At 37.1% G+C, this 21,758-nt stretch overlaps 1 pseudogene; it reads right to left on the bottom strand.

The window, feature by feature from the left end:
• Nucleotides 1-20,955: 20,955 nt before the first annotated feature.
• On the bottom strand, nucleotides 20,956-21,144 carry LOC104073525 (annotated as a pseudogene).
• Nucleotides 21,145-21,758: the final 614 nt, after the last annotated feature.

The following is a 21,758-nucleotide window of genomic DNA, read 5'->3' as shown; positions in this document are numbered from 1 at the left end:
AATGAAATAAGGTATACAATATTTCGGACTCCTATAACTGCAGCAAATTCAAAACAGAAATGGAGAAAAATTGTCAGCCGTGTGTTTGTGTAAGAATTCAGGCCAGATTTGGCCATAAAATAATCCAAATGGGAATTTCATCTTTTTTTTTTTTGGTTATTTATGCTACCTCCCATATACTGTGCTTTAATTTTGCCTTTGACTTTGTAAGAGATACTGATTGGGAATGCTGACTTAGGAGTTCTCCCATATGAAAGACTGTAGAGAATAAAGACCAGCGTAGAGTGTGCAGCTGGATTTGTGTCTAAACCACAAAAGATGAAGAATAGAGATATTTGTATAATCATATTTTCCTATAAACAATAAAAGATGGTGAAAGGTATGCAGATAACCTCTATTTTCTCCCAAGCAGATGTTAGTACATGCCTGGTAACATACACATCAGAAGATAGAATCTCATGGAGAAACCTGCATACCTGCTTGAGCCACATGCTCATAATGGTAAGTCATAAGGCAAACATGAGTAAAAACCTCTGAATGTGATTCTACATTGTTTCTTTCATGAAAGTACCAAAACAAGCTATAGAGAAATGTGAACTGGGTTGACTTCACCTCCTATAGTTTATTTTCCAAAGAGCCTGTGAATAACCATTAGAACTGTGTACCTGTATAGCAGAAGTCTTCAGTTTCTCAATTTATCTTTCAATTACATAACAGCCCATAGCTTCTATAATTATTACTTTGTTTTTATTGTTCTAATTTCTTTGACATTCACAAAATTTGTGAAGGAATGTAATCATCCCCAGTCTATTTCCAATACCTCAGAGACAGTATGTTCTGATATTGTCATAACGAGTTATATTGAGCACACTTACATAAAGACAAGTGGAAACCCAGAACATCTTATCTGGGAGATACTGTCATGCCTGCAAACAGCAAAAATACTTATTCAGATCATTTACAATCGGAAGAAGCAATTATATTATCAGCATGCAAGACCCTGGAGGAATCTTTCTGAGATTAGTTAAGAGGCATCCGCTTTGCTTTGCCAAACAAAATACAGGAAATAAGAGATTCCCTCATGGATGCCAAGACTGGTCTTAAGACTGACTTGAGAAGGATAAGACTTTTATCCAATGAATATCCTATAATGTGTAAAAAAAAGAAACCAATAACGTCTATAAAATTGCACAGTAGTACACCTGTAAAGGTTATGGTTCATTATTATTTAGATATTCAATACTATCTGTATATTTAATTGAGTATGAGAGTTCTGCAGCAAATACGAAAAAGCGTATTTTTAAAAAAAAACAATTTGTATGCTAAATGAGGTATTGTTCAGTGTAGAAAACACTTTTTCCACAGTTTTTAGCAATAAACTGGGAAATGTCTTTTAATCCCATGAAAAAAGACATAGTCTTGTTGTATTTAATGATTTTTTAAATCTGTCATTTGTGAATTGCCTCTGGTTGTTCCCTGCCTGACTAAAGAAGTTTAAAATGTTGTTATTCACCTTGAAAATTACTGTCTCTACTTCAAAGGGAAACTCTAAGAATAATCCACTTAATATTGCAAGGCACTTGTATGATAATAGGACAAATTTTAGACAAAATTGCTCTTTGCCAAAAGCCTTTATATAATAAAGGAAATTATTGTTATGAAAAAAGGGCATAAAAAAGGATGAAGGGCCCCAAAGAATTTAAAAGAAAAAAAAAGCTATCAAAAAGAAGAGTATTGTTTGAATCCAGAGATGGAAGATTCTTTTCAGAATAGAATTAGTTGGAAACTCATTGTTCTGGTATTTCACAAAATCTCTACTAAGACCTGGAGATACAGCAATGAGCTTGTTCTATCACAAGGCCAGCTCCTTGTGACTCACTGAGGTGCATTTGCTGATCTTTACCTGAACAAAGTGTTTCTACTTAGAATTTTGAAAATGAATTCAAATGCTTGTATAGGATGATCTACCTAATTTCCTGTTTTACCTTTTACCTGAGAGCTCTCTCAGGGAACCAGTATTGATGCAGAGTTACAAGGAACTGAGCAGGTAATTTCTCCTGCAATAACTCATCCTACAAAGTGGAGCAGCAGTGCCAGTCTCAGCTGACACTGAGCAAGGGTAAATGTCTCTCCTTTTCTACTTTTAATGGTTCTTCTAGCAGTGTCCAGCCAACCTGGGGAGTTCTGCAGGTGGAAGGGACAAGAAGACAGCAAGGAGATATGACATGTAACAGAATTATACGCTGGTTGGGAATAAAACCTCACGTTGTTTCCCTTACAAGATTTATAAATTTCTCTCTAGTTTCAGTGTGCATCAAGCATTCAGTATCCATATAATATGTGTGTATCAAAACAAGCTTTACTTTCTCCTTGAAATATGTGAGGGCAAATGGTTTTGTAAGTGAATACCCTAGTTTTCTGCTGTGGTATTAACAGCTTATATATATACATACTATCTTTGATATATGTGAATTTGGGGTCTATGCTCATTTGCTTTTCTAAGAGGAGATCTTAAGATTAAAATATTTGAAAATCAATGAAATAGAGAACAGCTTATCGTATCTGGATCCTCTGACAATTAAGGTAGTGTGTCAGGTGTTTAGATCCTAGGACTGCACAGTGCGTGGTTTTGATTAAGCTCTCGAAGCTGTACCACTGTTTTGCTGATAGACCAAAGTTCATGCTTTCTTTTCTTCAGATCATTAATAGGGTAAATACATCACAGGTACATCCTGAACATTCATAAAAAATCTCTTCCATGAAACTTAGGTGGAATGACAAGGCATACATCATCACAAGAAATTAATTATTATATCTCTAGCTTCAGGAACAACTGAGTAAAGAGAGCTTGAAGCTTAATGGAGTTGCTGACCGGAACACAAGAAACCAGAACTGACGGAATGAAGTTTCTTCCAAACTATCCAATCTCTCCCATCTATCACCTATTTTTTCTAATCTGTTGCTAAAAGATTAGGAGGTAGACAGATGTTTTACAGATCTGGGTTTACGGGCATGGATTATTGCCCATGATCAACAGTTTAAACTTTCTTGGGTCTTGGAACTGTTTTTCTGAGATACATTATCTTTGATAACACTAGGACATCGTGGGGGAAATATCTGTTCAGAAAGTAAGAGAAGAAAGTGGAGTACAGAGCCAGCTTCATAGCAGCTACATATAGTAACTTGTAGAGTTAGGTTGTCTTGGAATTGGGAAAAGCACCATTTAGTTTCTTTGTATATTAATTCAAGCCCTTTGTTACATTGTATCTAAAACAGCAATAGCAAAGGTATCACTGTCCGCAGGTTATAACACTTCTAGGACACGGAATATTCATTTTTTAATGATTTGGTGTGTTCATCGTTATCAAATTATTTAAAAGAACAAAAAAAGTGTTTCTTTTTTTACCTGTGACTAAACTGGATACAATTAGTGGCAGGACCAGCATTTGCAGCATTCTCATGAGTAGTTCTCCTGGAAATGAGAAGTACTTGACTTCCCGATAGCTCATCTTATATGATCGGAGAGAAAATCCAAGGATTACACCTGAAGAGAGGGAAAAGATATTATGACTTACTCTTCTAAAGCAGTAGTAACATCTGAACGTGAATATCTGTATGGTATTTACTTGACGTATCTGGTTGTAACATGCAGTTTTTATTATGCCTCAGATTGCACTCCTGATTTGCTCTCTCAAATATCAACTACTATTATGAGTAGTCCTACTGAAGCCATTAAATTATTTTTCACTCTAACCAATTCAGAAGGGTATTTGTGCTGCTATTTTTTTAAAATCTGGATTAATGTAAAAGGTACACCTTGAGTGTTAATAAAAAGGAAACAGCCCCTGCCACTGCAGCCAAGTGCTTTGACCTGCAGGATTTTGAGTGTCATCATATACGCACTGCATATGCATACTAGCTACTAACCTTCAGAAGTCTTGTCCATGCCTGTTTTCCCTGTGGGGCTTGATCCTGTAGGTGTGCTTCAGATTGGATGAGATAACCAGGATGGACGTATTTGAGAATCCCCTTGAGGTTAGGTCTTTACACAGCAAAACAGCGTCAGGCCTTCACACAGGCCTGCCTTCAGAAACACAGGCACTTGCAACGAAGCAGCTGATCGGGGTTGGAAGGTCTTACAGGATGATTAATAAGCGGTGGGTTTCAGTGCCTGAGGGAGTGGAGTAAGGGAGTGCCTGGATCCATTTATCTTGCCGGGAACAGATAAATGGTGCTTGAGATATGTTTACAAACGGAAGCCATAGACGGGCTGACATGTGGCAACCTAAACTTCTCAGCTAGAACTTCGTAGATTTTGTCCTGAACTTTGCACCAACTGCTTTATTTGGTTATTTGGTTAATTATTTGTTTAATTGACACAACTAGTTACACTTTGTACTGAATGTTAAATGGTTTGGTGCCTATCTGATGTAGGTTTTCTATATCCAGCCAGGATCTGGAACACTCCTTAACCATACATATGGTGAAACTCAACTATCCCTCCTTCCCATTCCTGACTCCATGTTCTTCCCCACTGTCTAGTGCTGGCATTTGTGCTACTTGTGGCTGTTGGATCAGGGAATTGATCCTGCTGCTAAAATAATTTATTTTACTGCATTAATTTTCAGCCAAGTCAATTCCTTGAGGTAATTTGTTTGCATGGCTGCACAAGGCTTGGTACCTTCACAAGGGAATAGGTAGAAATGTGCCTTGGAGAAGAGTGGGACCCCCTTTTTGGTAGATAGGCAGACTTAGGTTTCCTAAAACTTTTAATGAAACTGCATCCTCAACGACATCAGACAGCAGAGCATTCAAGCTCACTTCCAGATCGTGTTAGAACTTGGGTATGTCCTGAAAATGCCATAACATTGAACAGTTCTGGAAATTGCTAGTTCCAATTCTTAATCCCTTTGTGGTTTTGGGGTTTTTAAATCAAATTTTAGATTGGTACATCCATACAGCAGATAATATCTTCATGCTAAAATAATGCTGTTATGCCTCCTACATTATCTTATTGCCATCTACTGATGTAAGGAAACAGCTGTAACTGTCATGTTAGTGACCGCTGTCTGTCTGGTCATGGGACTTCAGCAGATTGGTTAAGTTAGAGGAGTCCAGAAATGTCTTGTGTAGGTCAGAAAATCTCAGTGTTACAGGATGGGAGAAAAGTGATTAGAGCACAAGGAACCAAGCATGGAGGCCACACGGTGGAAGAGAATGGTGGGACTAGAAAGCATTTGTTTTAGGCATTTGTTCTATATTCATAGAACATTCTATGTTCTACTCAGGTAGTCAAAGTGCATTTTGCATAATTTTTTTTTTTAGGTAAAAGTAGACCATAAACTGCATAGAGGAAGGGCCTCTGAATTATTCTTGATTAAAAGACCTGCTTTAGAGTTTCCCTTCTTTTCAATAAGGTTTTAAATTCCACTGCAGTGTTACTGATTATTTTCTTTTTACATGGGAAACACATTTCTCAGATATAAAGAATCCATCTGGACCCTTTGTTTCTGCACTTAATGAGCACTACATTTTGACAACTGGATAACAAGCAAATAGAGCTAGACCAGTTTCTTACTTAGGCCACAGTCCTGCAATTAGTTCCACATGAATTAATCTCTGCACTAGTACAAAGCCTCACTGAAGTTAGTAAGGGTTTCTGAGGCTGCTATAAGAACTAGTCCTTATGCTATACTGTAAGGGCTTGATTATCTGGTCCACTACTGTCCGAACAGTACAAAGTGGCTTAAGAGTGAATCAGGGCCTGAGTAGATGGCTTTTTAAATGAATATTATTGATAGTGAGAGTAAGTTTCCGAAGCTCCATGTAAACCTATTGAGCCAAAAATTATTGGGTTTTTTTTGTCCTAAAGTGTTCTGTGCAGAATTACAGGGTCGCCCAGCACTGCAGTTTAGAAAAAGAATTTCTGCGATGTGGAAAAAATGTGCCTTGGTAGTGTATTCTGGTGAACTGAGTCAACACCCGATAGTTACTAATTCTTCATCCTTAATCTTAGCACGGCTGTTAATTTCTATGCCTAAGCCATAAGAACCTTTCTCTGACTCAGTTTCCTACTTGTAAAATACGTATAGCAGTAGTTGCTTCACAGATGTTTCTGAAAATTGTGTTCACATAGTGATCTTAGCAGTGCAAAAAGGAATTTAAGCAGGTGATTTCCTCAGTGTAGTCTGTGATAATGAAAGCAGAACAGCATGATTTTACCAGTGTCTCTTGATTTTAGAATATATGGAGATGAAACTTCATTTTCTGTTCTGAGTTTAAATACCTAGATACTGGGTATTACATCCTGACAAAGTTTTATTAACAGAAATTAGGAACTTGAAACACAAAAGTCAAACTTGGCAAGGTAGTTTTGACTTCTTTGAATTCACTTCTCAGAACCAACATTCACAGGTTTTACATAGTGAGATAATAGCATACAATGATGACTTAAAGATAGACACGATGACAAAGTATCAAAATAAAATCAGGAAATAAGACCTGGTGGGAGGTACTAAACCTCTGGAAGAAGTGCAGTACTTCAGCAACCATCCACATATGCATGTATGGTGAGAGTCGTGGTGCTTAGCACCCTCCATGATCAAGACTGAGGAGATTAAATACTAGAGCTGGCCTTTCTCAGTAAAAGTTTCAAGTTTCTGATTAATTCTGAAAATTGTAATGAAACAAAGCCTTGTGTGAAACAAGCTCCCACAACCTGTTGTGCAGGTTTCTGTCTACCCTTTGTAACAGAAAAGAACAACTAATCAACGCTATCAGAGCCTGACTTCTCAAACAGTAAATGGTGTACCATTTCTGCACTGCAGGGAAAAGTAGATTTCTCAACAGAATTTGTTAGGCTTTTTCTGGACAAGAATCAGTAGCGCTTATTTAAGTTAAGGAGCTGAATTCTATATGTGTGTATGGTTGTATAACAGAACCATATTGCTGAATAATTTATATAGTTCATAACGAAGAAGCAAATCATATTGGAGTTATAAAAAGATTTTTGACGTGTTCTTGTTAATGATATAGTCAAATTTATGGAAAACTTGATTTGCAGATAATCCTGACGATAACCAGAACAATCCTTGAATGAAACCTTTTTATTACATTTTTATACTAATGTAGATATTCAAAATAAAATTCAATCTGTATGAATGCAGTGAAGAGAGGATTTAAAACTTGAAAGGAGCAGAAGGTGAAAATAATTCTGACCGTGATGGGAATGGGATGGAAATGGCAAAAATGGGAGATATAATTTGGGATTGCTTATTCCTAAGATAGGAAGACATTGATTCACTTCTAGGTTTCAGTACCAGAAAGAAAACAATAAAGTCTTCATGGCAGGCTTTGAAAACGATGGGTATACCTGGAATTGCTAAGAAAGATACAGACTCTATATAAAATTTCTTAAATGGATTAACATCAAAGTGGGATGAAGTGAGCATTAAAATCAAGGTCTGAAACAGCAAGACAAAAATTAATACTTTTTAGGAATAGATTTGTTATGGAGATGGTTTTTCTTTTTCGTTTGGTTGTTTTTTACAAAAAAAAAAATTATTGTAGTGATCTACCTAAGTATCACCAACTTATATATGATTTCCTAAATTGAATTTGAAAATTAACTTTAAAATCCTCCATGGATAAAATTAAATTCTTAATTGTATTACAAAATGCCTTGGTCTCACAATGGTAGAGAGCTGTTTCACATGATTCTTTGTGTTGCATAGATGAAATAGGTTGCACACCTACACATGGGTTTAAAACACCACATCAGTAAAAAAAAAAAGAAACAATAACTCTTAGAAAATGAGAGATGGGGCTTTACTCAGTTCTAAATGCTCTTTCAAGAACTTTGGGTAAGCTTGAGTCTATCCTCCTCCTTGGCCTATTTAGAAGAATTAGATATAAAAATTCAATAAAGAGAGAGGATTGGTTTTTTCACTACTTCAAATAATTCATAATTTTAAGAGAATAAGGAAGTTCCAAATTGGCATGATGTTTTTACGTGAACAATAGCAGCAGTTTTGTTAAATAAGTGAAGCCTCAATTTTTAAAATGAATCCTTACGAGCTTCTGGTCTCTATCTTATTTCAGAAACACACAGGAATTAAGACTGTTGTTTGGAGTTAATATTTTTTTAAATATCCATGCTCTTTACTGTATTTTCATGCAGAAAGTAGAAAATCTAGCAGTATTACTTTTTAATTGATCAAAAATCACTCAAGCATATTTCAAGAGGAAATTACTAGGCGGTATATTCATGGCAGGGCAAGAGCTGCCTTTTCCATATTAGTGCTTGCCTGTTCAAACAGAACACACCAGTAAGAGTTACATACACTTCTGCTTTTTACCAGTAAATCTCAAAACAGTGTTAAATGAGGTCCGTATCAATATCCTTTTCTTTATTAGATTAGGTACAGACTTACGTTTTCTTTTCCAGCAGGAAAAAGAAAGCTTCATAATAACTGGAAAAGAATACCTTAAACTAGGTAGAACAGTGCACTAAAGTAACAGCTGTTAATAGTGCTTTTCCAGAAAACCTTGCAACCAGCAAGCAAATAACGTTTTGTTCTATAACAGAAATTGAGCTAGAGCCAGGAAGAGAATAAGGCTCCTACCAGTTTAGTGGGACATTGTATATTTTTGTTAGCTGCACAGCCTTTTCATTCTTATGTTCCTGTAGAGCTCTGGAATGTATGTTTTTGTTCTTTGGGTCATTTGTTTCTGCTTAATTTACCATTTTGTTCTGACACCTTTTCTTCTAACAACCAGTTTCAGATAAGGGCGCAACTGTATTTACTTGAGACAAACAGGTAAATAACTTCTCTAGTGATAAGAAATACTTCAAGTTGCTGACAAAATCACAATCATTCTTCATCTCTTTCTTTGCTTGCCACAAGAACCACAGACTTACAAATTCACTTGCATGCTTTTGATTCTCATGGTTTTTTTCCATAATTTTATATTGAACCTTCCCCCCCAACCTCACCCCCTTTGTAATCACCCACTACTTCCTTACTTTTTGGTTTTCCTTATGTAGGTAGGGAGGTATGTTCCCTTTGAAACCATTTTATTGAACCGAAATACTAGGTACCTAACTGAAATATCCAATACCTAAATACTGCAGCAGAATTTTTTTTGTGATTGTTTTGTTACTTTTACTAATTTTATCTTAAAGATTATCTCTTATTATGCTAGTTATTGTTTAGTAGCTAACTAGTTACTTTTTTTACTCAATTCATTTAATTTAGGACTGCAGCAGTTACTGCTCTTACGCATTTGAGAACTACTGCTTGTATTATACAGTCATTAGTGCTGCCTTATTACATCTCTTTGACCTTTTTTATCCTAAAGATTAAGATTATGACCATCTTTAAAGGTCCTTCACACAAAGTGTATTTGATGGGATAACCTAAACAGAGCTTTATGAGTCTTCATTCCAAAAAAGGAGAAATGCCCTTGGTTCAGGAGAGACAGTTACAGGCTCTTTTGTCCAAGTCCTGTGGTAGGCAAATAACTAAGGTAAGGAAGGGAACATATGGCGTCAAACTGAGGGGATTAATGCTATGGAGAGCACCAAATTGCTACAGGCAGGAAAAGACTGAAATTTAAGTGGATCTTTTTTATAGAATAGAATAGAACAGAACAGAACAGAGCAGAACAGAATATTTTCCACCAGAACAGAATATTTTCCACTGGAAGGGACCTACAACGATCACCTAGTCCAACTGCCTGACCACTTCAGGGCTGACCACAAGTTAAAGCATGTCATTAAGGGCATTGTCCAGGTGCCTCTTAAACACTGACAGGCTTGGGGCATCGACCACCTCTCTAGGAAGCCTGTTCCAGTGTTTGACCATCCTCTTGGTAAAGAAATGCTTCCTAATGTCCAGCCTAAACCTCCCCTGCGCAGCTTTGAACCATTCCCACGCATCCTATCATTGGATACCAGGGAGAAGCAGCTCCTTCTCCACATTATCAGGAAGCTGTAGGGAGCAATGAGGTCACCCCTCAGCCTCCTTTTCTCTGAATTAGACTAATATGAAGTCCTTACTTCAATGCACTTGTACTTGTCAGATACTGAGATGAGCTCATGTGGGGGCTAAACCAGGGAGCAACTATTTTTTACTGGGTTAGTTTTCTGCCAGATTAGTTCCCTGGGCAGATTTACTGCTGTGCTAGGTGATGGTGGTGCTGGTGTGATGGCAAGGGAGGAAAGCAAACATTTGGGGGTGGAAATATGCAGCCAGAGACAGAGGTAGGACTCGCTTAATCAATCACAGAAACATACCCTTAAGCAAACAGTTACTCTTCCTATGTCAATCCAGAATTTGAGCTAATAGGTAGCTTAAAATTCCTTTAATTCTCTTCTTCTGAGGCTGAATTTAGAGCAAATATTTTCCTCATGAACTTGCTTCTCTGTTTCAGACCTCAAGAAGACCAAGTATCAGTTGGCTTAATAAGCTAGCTGTTATTCCTCTCATCTGACAGAGACCCAGCAGAGAATCTCACATGAATAGGTGTATATATTTTTGTGTGATATGTTCCTTCTCTTCTAACTGGATGATGCCAGTGCACTAGAGAGCTTAAGGACCTGTGCTCCAAACAGCTCTTATAGGTGGCTATATTGAAGTGGAATATGGGTTAATTTGGACACAAATAGCTGCCTCTCCTTTGCTTGAGAGATATCACGAGGGGAGTCATGGGAGAAGTACTACAGAAGAGCTACATATCCTAGACATGATTGGGATCCAGAAGATCCCAATGATACGATACATATTGCGGTATGGGGCGGTTCTAGCAGCAAAGTGATACCTTACAACTTGTTGACTTAATTCTGTTGGGAAGAATGAACTACCTGGTTTATCTGTACATAAAACACATATCTACTTTAGTAAGGATGCACTATATGTATTGTGCACAAATGGACTACCCGTGGTAGTTCTGGATGGCACATACTGATTCGTGGCAGGCCTGATACTTTCTGGGAGGGTTGAAGTCATTGCCCACATGCTACAGAGTCTACTGTGCATGCACACATGGACCCTGGGGCTCTCCAGGACTTCCAGACATCAAGCAATTTACCTGAAACTCCTGCCTCAATTAAGCTGTGAAGTACCAGAAAACATCAGGCAAAAAACCTGAAGTTCCACCTGGACCAGAATTCTAAGGCTGTAAAAAGAGACACGTCCGGAGAAAAGGAAATATATAGTGACGTAAGAGTTACACTGATGTCAAAGAGTTGTTCCCTGCATCAGAAGAGAAGTCAGTGTGTTTCCTTTGCTCAGGGGTCACGAGAGTGCCGTGGTGCTCTCTGCTATGCTGAGGAGAGACAGAGCCGCAGAGCTGCAGTCACGGTGCGTCAGGAGCACCTGTCCCTGAAGATGGGCTAGTGAGAGCCATTACCTTCCAAAAAACCCACACCAGACTTCTAACATCACTATTCAGTTACAATTTGCAGAGGTCCAGAGGCATTTTGTAATATCCATGTATTTTATGGGCATTTATGGGCATTTGGAGCTACGTTAACACAGATTCGTAGGCGCTTAATTCGCAGCTCAGAATTAAGACACTCAAAGCCTCTGCCTGGCACTGCCTAACTCTGAGGTGCCTGAACTCCTGAAACGCCTTTATAGCTATGGCCGGGCACTTGCATGTTGTCTTTGCTTGCAGACGCAGCAGCCCCACCTTGTATTTTGTGGACAGAGGAATACAATTGGAATGGGGAGTTTGAAGCTGTAAGGAAGAACTGATGTAACTAAGGAATGAGTAAAATCACTGTTTTATGAGTTACTGCCTAAATCAGGACGCTTCTTATACCAAATCTGAGGATTTAACAGCATCTGAGTGCTGTTAAAAGGTTTTTTAAAAAATCACTGAAATCTGTCCTTTGCTACTTCTTGGCTTCAGTGTTACACTCATACATTTTTTCCTTCTCTCTCTAGTTATTTGGTTCATTTGCCCTTCTTCCCTAATTAGGAGGTAATTTTCTTCCTCTGAGAACATGTCCAAAAAGATTGTTCTCTTTTTATCCAACTTCTGCTTCTCTGTTTGCCTTCAAATTTTTCCTTAATTTTTTTTCATGTTTTCCTTGAACTGTTTCTGTACTTATTTATCATCTTTGATTTCTCTTTTGTTGTTATTTGTAAGACAAGAAATTGCAGAGCATTTGTAGAGGATTTGGAATGAAGAAGAGTTTTCACTGCTGGCACTGAAGCAGGCTGTTCTTTATGGAATAGGAGCATTATTCCTGATGTCATCCTCAGACAAAAGACTTTATTGAAAGACAAACTGCTCCTAGTTTATGTACCCTTATTAATCTCTGAGCTATAGAAAAAATACTTCTGATGCAAAAAAACCCCAAATAATTCCATCAAAATTCAGGAATTATTTCTTATTATGCCTATAAAAAAGGTCAGGCATTCACAATATATGCCAGATTATATTTTGTGAATTATTACTTAGAATTATGGTACTACTCAGTGCTTTACAAAGTTACTGTAATAACTTTTTCATGCCTGGATTTACTTTGCTGCCTCACTTTCTTGACTAATGTTGATGTTTTTACTCACATAAAGAATAGTTCCCAACAGATAAGAAAGCTGCTTTCTTAAAGTTTACATAGTTCCTTTCTTACCTTTACATTTCTTTCTTTCCTGTTTTTCCTCAATTTAAATTAATTTAGGTGTAGCCTTCATATAGGTTATGATACCTCACTTCTCGCTGTTAGGTGTTACTCAGAATGGCAGAATTTCCCTATCTTAAAGGTCACAAAAATGGCAAAGGGCAAGTGGCACCTGGAATGATACTTAATTATGTAGTAAATACCTGAGTCCGAACTATGACCTTTAAAGTCCCTCTAGGTAAAAAAGCTTAGTTCTGGAAATCTATAAAATTAATGGGCACTTCTCCATTTGTTTTGGAAGACCCCTCACTTCTCACCATTCTGCTTGTGTTTTTCTCAGAATTGCTGTGACCTGAACATCTATTTGCCTAATTCCAGGCTAAGTCCTGGGGATCTAGAAACTGAACACGACTCTACGTGCATGCAGAGAATCACCTGGATTTGGGATGCCCTGTGTTCCTGTTCTTGCTCAAAGGATTACTTCAACCTAGGGCTCCCTCTTATAGATGAGTGTTTTAGCTATTAAGTTAAAATGTCATGCTGCCTTTTGCTCTCTTGGCATATGTATTTGCCTTTAGAAGTCTTGCATTTCCTTCTGCCTGATGACACAACTTTGAAAAGAATGGTAGAATTGCATCTTACTGTAACTTGCCTTTTGAAAGGAAAAGAGTAAGCCAATTCCTCAAGCGCTGCTGACACCATTCCTAAGGTGAGGGCTCTTGTGCTTCTGGATCTTGGCTGGATGAAAATATCTGGCATGGTCCTGACTCACTCAGAAAGGAGTGGGAGTAGGAATGCAAACCTGTTTGTTTGTTTGTTTGTCTGTTTTTTATCTCCTGGCAAGTTTTAGGCAGTTATATGCTTAGCTTGTGGACTTGTGGGGTTATCCTTTTGAGTCTCCTAGCTCCTGTTCATGCACTAAAAAGACATCCACCTCTGAGATTTGGCTTCCATATGCAGCTTCCTTTGCTTGCGTTTGAGGCTTTGAAGGACTAGATTGTAACATCCGTGTTTGTTTAATGTATGTATTCCCAAGTGAAAATTATTTTTAAAACCATCAAAATATATGCAGTAGCCTTATTTATCAAATGCCTTTAGTTAATACTCCCAGGAATTCCCATATTAATGGTCCTGCTATATTCATACAAACGCGATTTTATTGTTTCTTTTAAATTTAGCCCTTGTGAATTGTAAAACCAGAGCATTTAGTAGAGCCAGTTTGAGAGACCAGCTTATGTTTCAGTGTAAATAATGCTTAACATGTAAGCCCCATCTTTTATAGACTTTTTTTGAACAAATGAATTTTCAGTTATGCCAAATTACAGTAGATGGTGAAAACCAAGCACACACTTTGAAACTGTCAAGCTGATTTCCATTTATGATCTTCTGTCCATAGAAGATACAGAGACATGTCAAATTTCAAGCAAGAAAATGCATTTCTTCAATGTACAGAATTGAACAAGAATTCAGAAGGTGGATATAACTGCTGCTAGGAGAAAGGACATGGGAGAACAACCACAAAATATGAGTAAGTAACATTTTGTTATCCTCCTGATTCTCCTGTTATCCTTCTGTTTTTCTTTGCCTCTTTTCCTGCTTTTAATTGTTTTCCTTTTCACTGTTGTACAGTTCACTGGACCTATTATGTTCCTTTTTTGTTAAAAAATGCCTTATAAAATCTATCATCAAAATAGATTTCTTTTTTATGGATTTTTAAAAGTTACACACCTCGTGGTTTCATCCTGTAGATTAAAAGTACAGTGTCAGTACAATTTCAAGTCTGATGGATTGACATAATAAATGGAATAATCCAGCTCTTCATAAAATTTCTCTAGAATCTATTTTCCACAGTTTCTTCCCTATTCCATACCCGCTATTTTTTGTTGTATCAATGACTAATTTAAAACTCCCTGCTCAGGAGCCAAAGTTGTAAGTTATTAGTTGTTAGTTGTTAGTTGTTTTCTAATATACATTGTAGACACCATAGCATATTCTACGAACAACACAGTTGGAGAAATTAGTATGGGAGGAAGAAATCTCTTAACTCCTTACTATTTTTTTGTTTATCACTTGCATTGCCTTTTTGCTCCAAAGCACCAGGTTGAACTGAGCTGTTGTATGGTGAGAAACAAATACATGACAAAATATGCTAAATCCCAAAGAAACTGAGTTGTAACCTGAAACTGAATGAAATACAAAATCTGAAGGGAACGCATAGTAAACGAAAGGAATTGGGAGGATGGACAGAGGATATACACAACTAATGTGACTGCACGGATTATTTTATGCAGCTGGTGGTTCCAGAACATCTGATTTTTTTAACAAGGCATGAAAAAATATAAAAGTCAATATCTCTCAGCTGCTGATCTAGAAGTCAGTGCTACAATACAAATTATCACAATGCCTGCATTTATATCTTACTTTTTAGCAGCCTTATTAACATCCAGAAGATCTAATTTCTTTATTTACCTCTCTTTAATATTGGATTTCTTTGTATAGTTTTTCAAATGCACTCGATCTTGATTCACCTAAAAAGGTAAGTACTTTATAAAAATATTTTTTCTTCAGTATCATAAAATCCCTGGAAACTTTTAGATGCCTGGTTATTTCAAGAAATTATGTGAGAAATTTAAGCCACATGAATGAAAGTTTCAGGAATTCATAAACAACTGAACATGCCATCTTCAGCTACACCTTCATTGTGGCCAACTCAAAAGCATTCCAGTGCAGATGACAACTCATTCTAGCTTCACAATAGCTAGAGTGCTAGTAAGGATCCAACAATATTAAACATTTACTCAGAGTACAAATCTTTGGCACCTTGCTTATGATTTTTTGCAGTCATCATAGTGACTACAGTGCACGCCTACTGAACAGTGGAAAGGACTGGCAAGTCCTAATACTAGTTCATTCAAAGCTGAAATGTCTTTTTAGTCCCCTTTGGTACTCAACACAAAATTTTTTTTTACTGTCTTTGAGATGACCACTGTTTCTGTTGTAACATCTCTTTTGATAGCATGATTGCCATATTCTACTGGCATTCAGGGAATTTTCTTGTAAAATCTCTGAGAAACCACGTAAACATCCTACATGTCTTATGTGGTTATTCTCCTATATTGTCCCTAGGATAGCCTTGAAATCTGCTTTGTAAGAAGTGGTATTACCTAAATAAATTTAAATTTAATTTCTAGAAAGAGTTTTGAGAATCTCACCTTCGTTTTCACAAGCTGTATGCAGCGTGCAGTGAATGTATGTTTCTCTGGATTGTTTTATGACCACTCAGACATACTACTTTTGAGCACTATCTTGCAAGTCCACTCATTTGACAATTTAGAGCAAATAAGAAGGTAGTAAGGCTATATTTAGCACATTTTTTGTCTTTCCTGTTTGTGAATTGTGATTCACAAACTAGCTAAGTTAATTGTTGTTACTCTGTGCCAGGTATGGCAGTCCAACAACCAGTGCTTTTTCGTTTCAGTAACACCAGAGTGTATAATAAGAAATTAAGATTGTGATAATAAATTAACATAATTTTGTTTTGCAAGTAACTGCTAAACTAGCATACTGTTCGTATTTCGCAGTCTGACTTTTATTACTGGCTACTTAATAGCAGAATTAAAGTTCTTTGTATTTCTATACTTTTTCTCCTTTTGGATCTTTGAATTTTTAAGTGTTACTCTGGATCTTGCAGTGTCTGCTTATGTTTTTTTCCCAAAATTATAACTATTTCTTAACTTCAAAAAGAATTAATGTTTTGCTTAGCAATTTTTTCAGAATATTACTTAGGAAGGTTTTGTCACTCAGTGAGAAAGCAATTGCGCTGGGCAGGTTCTTTAGGAGAGCGTTGGGACAGAGGCAGCCTCTGAGTTCAGCATAAATAGAATTAATTTCAACTTAGCGGTCCCCAAACTGTCTTGATTTTCTTGTATATATCTTAATCTTCTGTATGGTATCACATTTCCCTCTTTATGTTTTAATATATTCTCTCACCTAGGACTCACGTCCCACAGCTGTTTCTCCGATAATGATGGATCTTTGCTTTGTTCTCATGCAAATTTTACCAAGGCTGCCTTAGGCACTGTCATCGTGTTCATTGTCAGTGTGTAATGGGGTCAAATACCCTTCTCTGGGTATGCCAGACTCAGTCTTCAGTGGATACAGAGGATCTGCCTGTAGCAGAAAAGGTGTCACTTCAACACACAAGAGACTGTCTTTTTTGTGGGCGTTATCCAGGATTCTGTCTACCTGTGAATTACAGACTTGTACCCCTTAGGACTAATTTTAAACTGTTGTTCAGACCAGGAGCGTGTTGAGATAGGAGAATCAGCTACTCTGCACAGCTTTTCACTGTTCAGATATTTTAGGGATTTTGTGGGGTTTTTGCCTTCTGTATTATGAAGGATCGTCTGAGGCTTTATTTAACTCTGCTTTTTTTCAGGGACATAGGGGCATTGGCAATGCCTTCACCTCTCCTGTCTACTTCCTGTACTTTTAATTAGTTTTTTTTATAAAGATGTTGGAAAGTTTTGGAATCTTATATATGGTGCATGCTGTTATAGAGCAGATGTTGTATGGGCCTATCTACACTTCACATCTCTTGTAAGATTGTCCGCAATTACAGAAGACTGGGTTCAATGACACAGCCAGTCCTGCGCTCCCTTCGGTGGACAGGTAGCCAGGAAACAGAACTGGATCCACCTTCATCTCCCTTGAACGCCCCAGTGGACAACTACAGCATATAACTTCGGCAGTGTAAAGAGGATTTTAGCTAATGATTTGGAATTATAATGGCTTCATAACTATACAGAAACTGCTTTTTATAGTACTTGCTCCACAACCTCCCCATATGTCACTACGCCCCTCAATTAAAACAGTATTTCTCTGTGAACAGCTTCTCAGGATCTCTGCTCATCGGCTCTGTGTGTCTCGATCTTTCCTTCAGTACAAGATCAGAATCCACAGGAGATTCTTTGGCATTTAGGAGTCCTGCCAGAGTAAAGTCTGGACTCCTGCGACATTTTTGGAAAATGGGAGGTAAGAAGAAGAGAATCAAGACAATCCGCTGAAGGAAGGGTATCTGAAAGGAAGGCATTTTGGGGACAGGATGATGGAACTAAGTAGCGTGGGAGAGAGGGCACTGCCTGAGATTTTGCCAGTAATTTGGCTAACACTTCAAAGTTTGTAAGACTTCCCGCAGATTTTCCATGAGCCACCATGACCCCTAGCCTACCTTAAATTGCTCTTGGTCATCGTGACACTCTGAATTTACCAGAAGTTAGCTTCCCAAATTCGCTTCACATAATTGTTCTCATATATTGGCTCTTGCCAAGATCGACTGCAGAAAACTAATTTAGTATTTCTAGGTGTAATAGAAGAATCTAAAAACCTGCATCATAACTCACTTATTGACCATGCTTTTCTCAAAGTTTCTCAAGGGCTTGAAAGCAGTTTAAATTTCACTAAAAATAGCAACAACGATGATAATGACGGTGTGCTAGACAGACCCGACCTATACAGAATGTGAAGTCAGAAGGACCTTTCTTGAAGTTTTTGGGAAATGAAGAATGGTGCTAAGTAATTCTCAGCATGAATTATAACTTGTCACATCATCATCATCAGATTTTTAAAGATTAGTTGATTTTGTATTGTAGCAGCTAATGAATTCAGTTCAGAATTCAGTTTAAAATCAGAGTAACAGCAGAAGTTAGGGTAAATGGCTATATTTCTCCTTATCATGTGAATGCCAGAAAATCTCTACTACAAAATATCAGTATGCAACACAAACAAATGCATGTTGCAGCTACCCACTTCATAACAAAGTGCATGTTTCCACAGACACAAACTCAAGTGCCTGTTATAAACTACAGTCCTGAAACTGGGCTAAGACATACGATCCTATCGACTTAACCTCTACCAGCATCAAACCTGCTCAGCAAGGAAATCGGAAATGCTCTATTAAATAGGCTTTTTCATGTCAGTCCCTTGACAAAAGAGGCCTGAAAGAAATGTTTCTGAAGAAATGTTGTTCTTTTTAAAGCTAAAATTTTGTCTTTCCTGAGTTTACTCTTTATGAAAATTGCTGGACTGACAGCCCTAAAAACTGATGTAATGTGTCTGTTTAGATTACAGAGAGCATTAAGCATCATTTCTTGTAAATGATTCAACCCTGGCCTGAGTATAGTTTGGTTTCCACCTACACTCACATCCAAGCATCTCTGATGAGACAGCCAGTGTTGCTAATTGGTTGGTTAATTTCGCAATGTTGATTACTGTCTGCTAAGAAAGGGATCAAGCCCACCATCTGATTTTCCACAGATCACCAAATAACTGAGAGATTATAGCAATTTAGTCCTTGCCAAACTAGACAGATGGAGTTCAACCACTCAGCGTTTTCCAAACTCTTTCGCCAACTGCTCCCTACTTCTGGCTATTTCCACAACAACAAAAAACTCTCCAAAAGCCCAAATCTTACCTTTTTATGAGCTACCAAGTATGAACTTACTGTTCTAATCATATCTATACCGTAAAATTACACCACAAATAAAAAATGTGAGAAAATTTTGGAATATTCCGTCATAGTAATGAGAAGATATTTTTCCATATATTACACCAGATACGTCCATAGATTCATGAGCAGAATTGGAGCAGCCGGCTCATCCTAGGCTGCACATTTTCATTAGTTCTCCAACTTGTGTTTCAGCCTTACTGGCACTCTGCCATGGCTGTAGGTGGTAGTGGAGCTGTGGGCAGACGTTTGTCACTAGTCATCTAAAGCTAATTGGAACATGCAATAACAGTAAAAACACTTGTCCAGCCTACATCTCTGTTCCCACATTGCCAAATTTATGGGAGTCACACTGAGCTAGATGACAGTGAAAAAATTGCAAGAGCACATCGATCTTGTGCAGTATAGACAGGTGACTATCTAAGAATTGCAATCCTTTGAGGTTGTCCAGTGTTTCAAAACCTGCTTAATTTGCTCTGCCTTTCCTGACCGTTATAGATAAAATGCCTATATTTTTTACCCCTGATATTATTGGGGTTTTTGCATTGAACAAATTCTTATTTAGGAATTAAAAGCACTTATGATCAAATACTGTTGATAAACACGAGAGATAAATGTCAGTACATTTCTGTTATAGCAATAAAGTACTTTGTTTTACCAATAAAGTACTCCCAGAAAAAGACCATCAAACCTGAAATTAATTTAAAATAACCCTGCAGATGTGGTATCAAGCAACAATAATGGTAAAGCCCTAAAATTTTAATTCCTAAAAAAGCTGTAGAAACATAGCAAGCAGATCTATGCAGAACAGCATTATCAAGGACATTAGAGCCTACATAGATGTAGGATATATACCCCTATCTTTAAGTGCTAACAATTGGGTTTTCATGACCAGATTCATAGTTTTATATTTTAAACTAATTAGAAAATAAATATGAAAGTAGTAGGGTAAAGCCATAATGTTCTTGCTCACACTATAAAGAATGGTATTTCATGAAACATATGGTGTTACTTAGAAAATCTGTAGTTAAAGGAAAATTACCAGAAATGATCATGTAATTATATAAAGGCAAATTTGTTTAAAAAATGTTATATTTTTCTCAGAAGATTCTCTTTATAGTGTAAATTCAAAATATGTAGCAATATTTTAAATTTACATTTTGGTGCATTCCAAATCTAAACGCTGTTTGATGTTCTAGATTCCTCTCCATATACTCAAAAAAGGCATTTAATCAGGTGCTATCTTGCAGGCCTTTGAATGAGTAGCATTGCCATTGTTGCCCCAATTGCATCTGAAAGATGCATGTGTAAGATTGCAAGTGACTGAGAGAGCATAAGCTTGTACTTAGGTTTGATTGTTTTGCATTTATCAAGGGAAAACTGAAAAGATTGAGGCTCCAATATATACCTTTGCTTAGAAATGTCACTTCATTTTATTAGTTGAGGACCTCTGTTTGCCATTGAAAGGTGTTATTTTTTGATAGATTAGGTAAATAAAAGCTACATCCTGAGCTTTTTGCTGCAGCTGGCTTTGGTAGAAAAAGATTTCATTGAAAATATTTAATTCAGTTATTGTATTTGATTCTTTAAGAGAAAAATCCATAAACGAGCTTATTTTTTCCACTGAAATTCTCCTTAGGAATACTAAAATAATTAAAATGGCTCCTCCCTAAACACGCAGCTGTCAAAGTGAAAACTCTCCAAGCCAGAACATTCTTATCAGTACAGAAGAATTTGGGATCTCATTTGTAATGCAAATCGCTCAGGCAAATCGTCATTGTCAAATGCATTGGAGAACAGAATATTCCTATTGAACAAATTACTCACCAAGAATCACAGCAACAACGGTGAAGAGCACAAAGGCATTCCTCAATAAATAACTTTTAACATCATCTTTTGTTATGCTCTGCACTTTTTTTTTTGCCAAAAGTGTACGTTTCCGGACTCCTTGTTGAATGCGCTCCATCCTACTTCCAGTTTTTGGATCTTCTCCGTTACCTTTAGTCATCTATCTTGCAGAAAGTTTTCTTTTACAATTAACTTCTGTCAATATCCCTTCAGAAAAATGGAAGACACTTTTCCGTGGGAGGTACTGGAGAAACCTGCAAGACAAGAAATATCAAATACTGCAATAAGATTTTGGAGGAATGATTAGCCATACGTTTACATGGAAGCAAATATTCTTCATACTTCAGTAAAACATATTATTTGTAATATCTAAGTTGTTGACTGCAGTTTTTGATAAATAATAGCCTCAATGACTGTTAAAGAACTCTTTGAAAGAAGGACTATGTGGACTGATCAGATATGTGTCCTGTGTCTTCAGAAATTAATCTGAATTGCTGTCATGCTGTAAAACTCATGAGTAACTCTTTTTTCACCGTTGCTAGAGGTATACTAGTGTAAAATTAGTACAATTCGTAGAAGCATAAGGTGCTATAATGTTTAAAACTATCTGGCAGGCTTGCTCTTCATCTGTTTAGCAGGCCCATATTATCTGAAAAAAATTCTAGCTCACCTTCCGATTAACCATTGGAGAGAAATATTTTGCTTGAACTGATACATTTAAAATGTTCTGCATTTCAGATGTTTTTAAATGGTTGAATGCATTGGCTGATTTCC

Source organism: Fulmarus glacialis, unplaced genomic scaffold, assembly GCF_000690835.1.
Source record: "Fulmarus glacialis isolate BGI_N327 unplaced genomic scaffold, ASM69083v1 scaffold7152, whole genome shotgun sequence".
NCBI classification, from domain to species: Eukaryota; Metazoa; Chordata; class Aves; order Procellariiformes; family Procellariidae; genus Fulmarus; species Fulmarus glacialis.
This window is presented reverse-complemented; position numbering and strand designations above follow the sequence as displayed.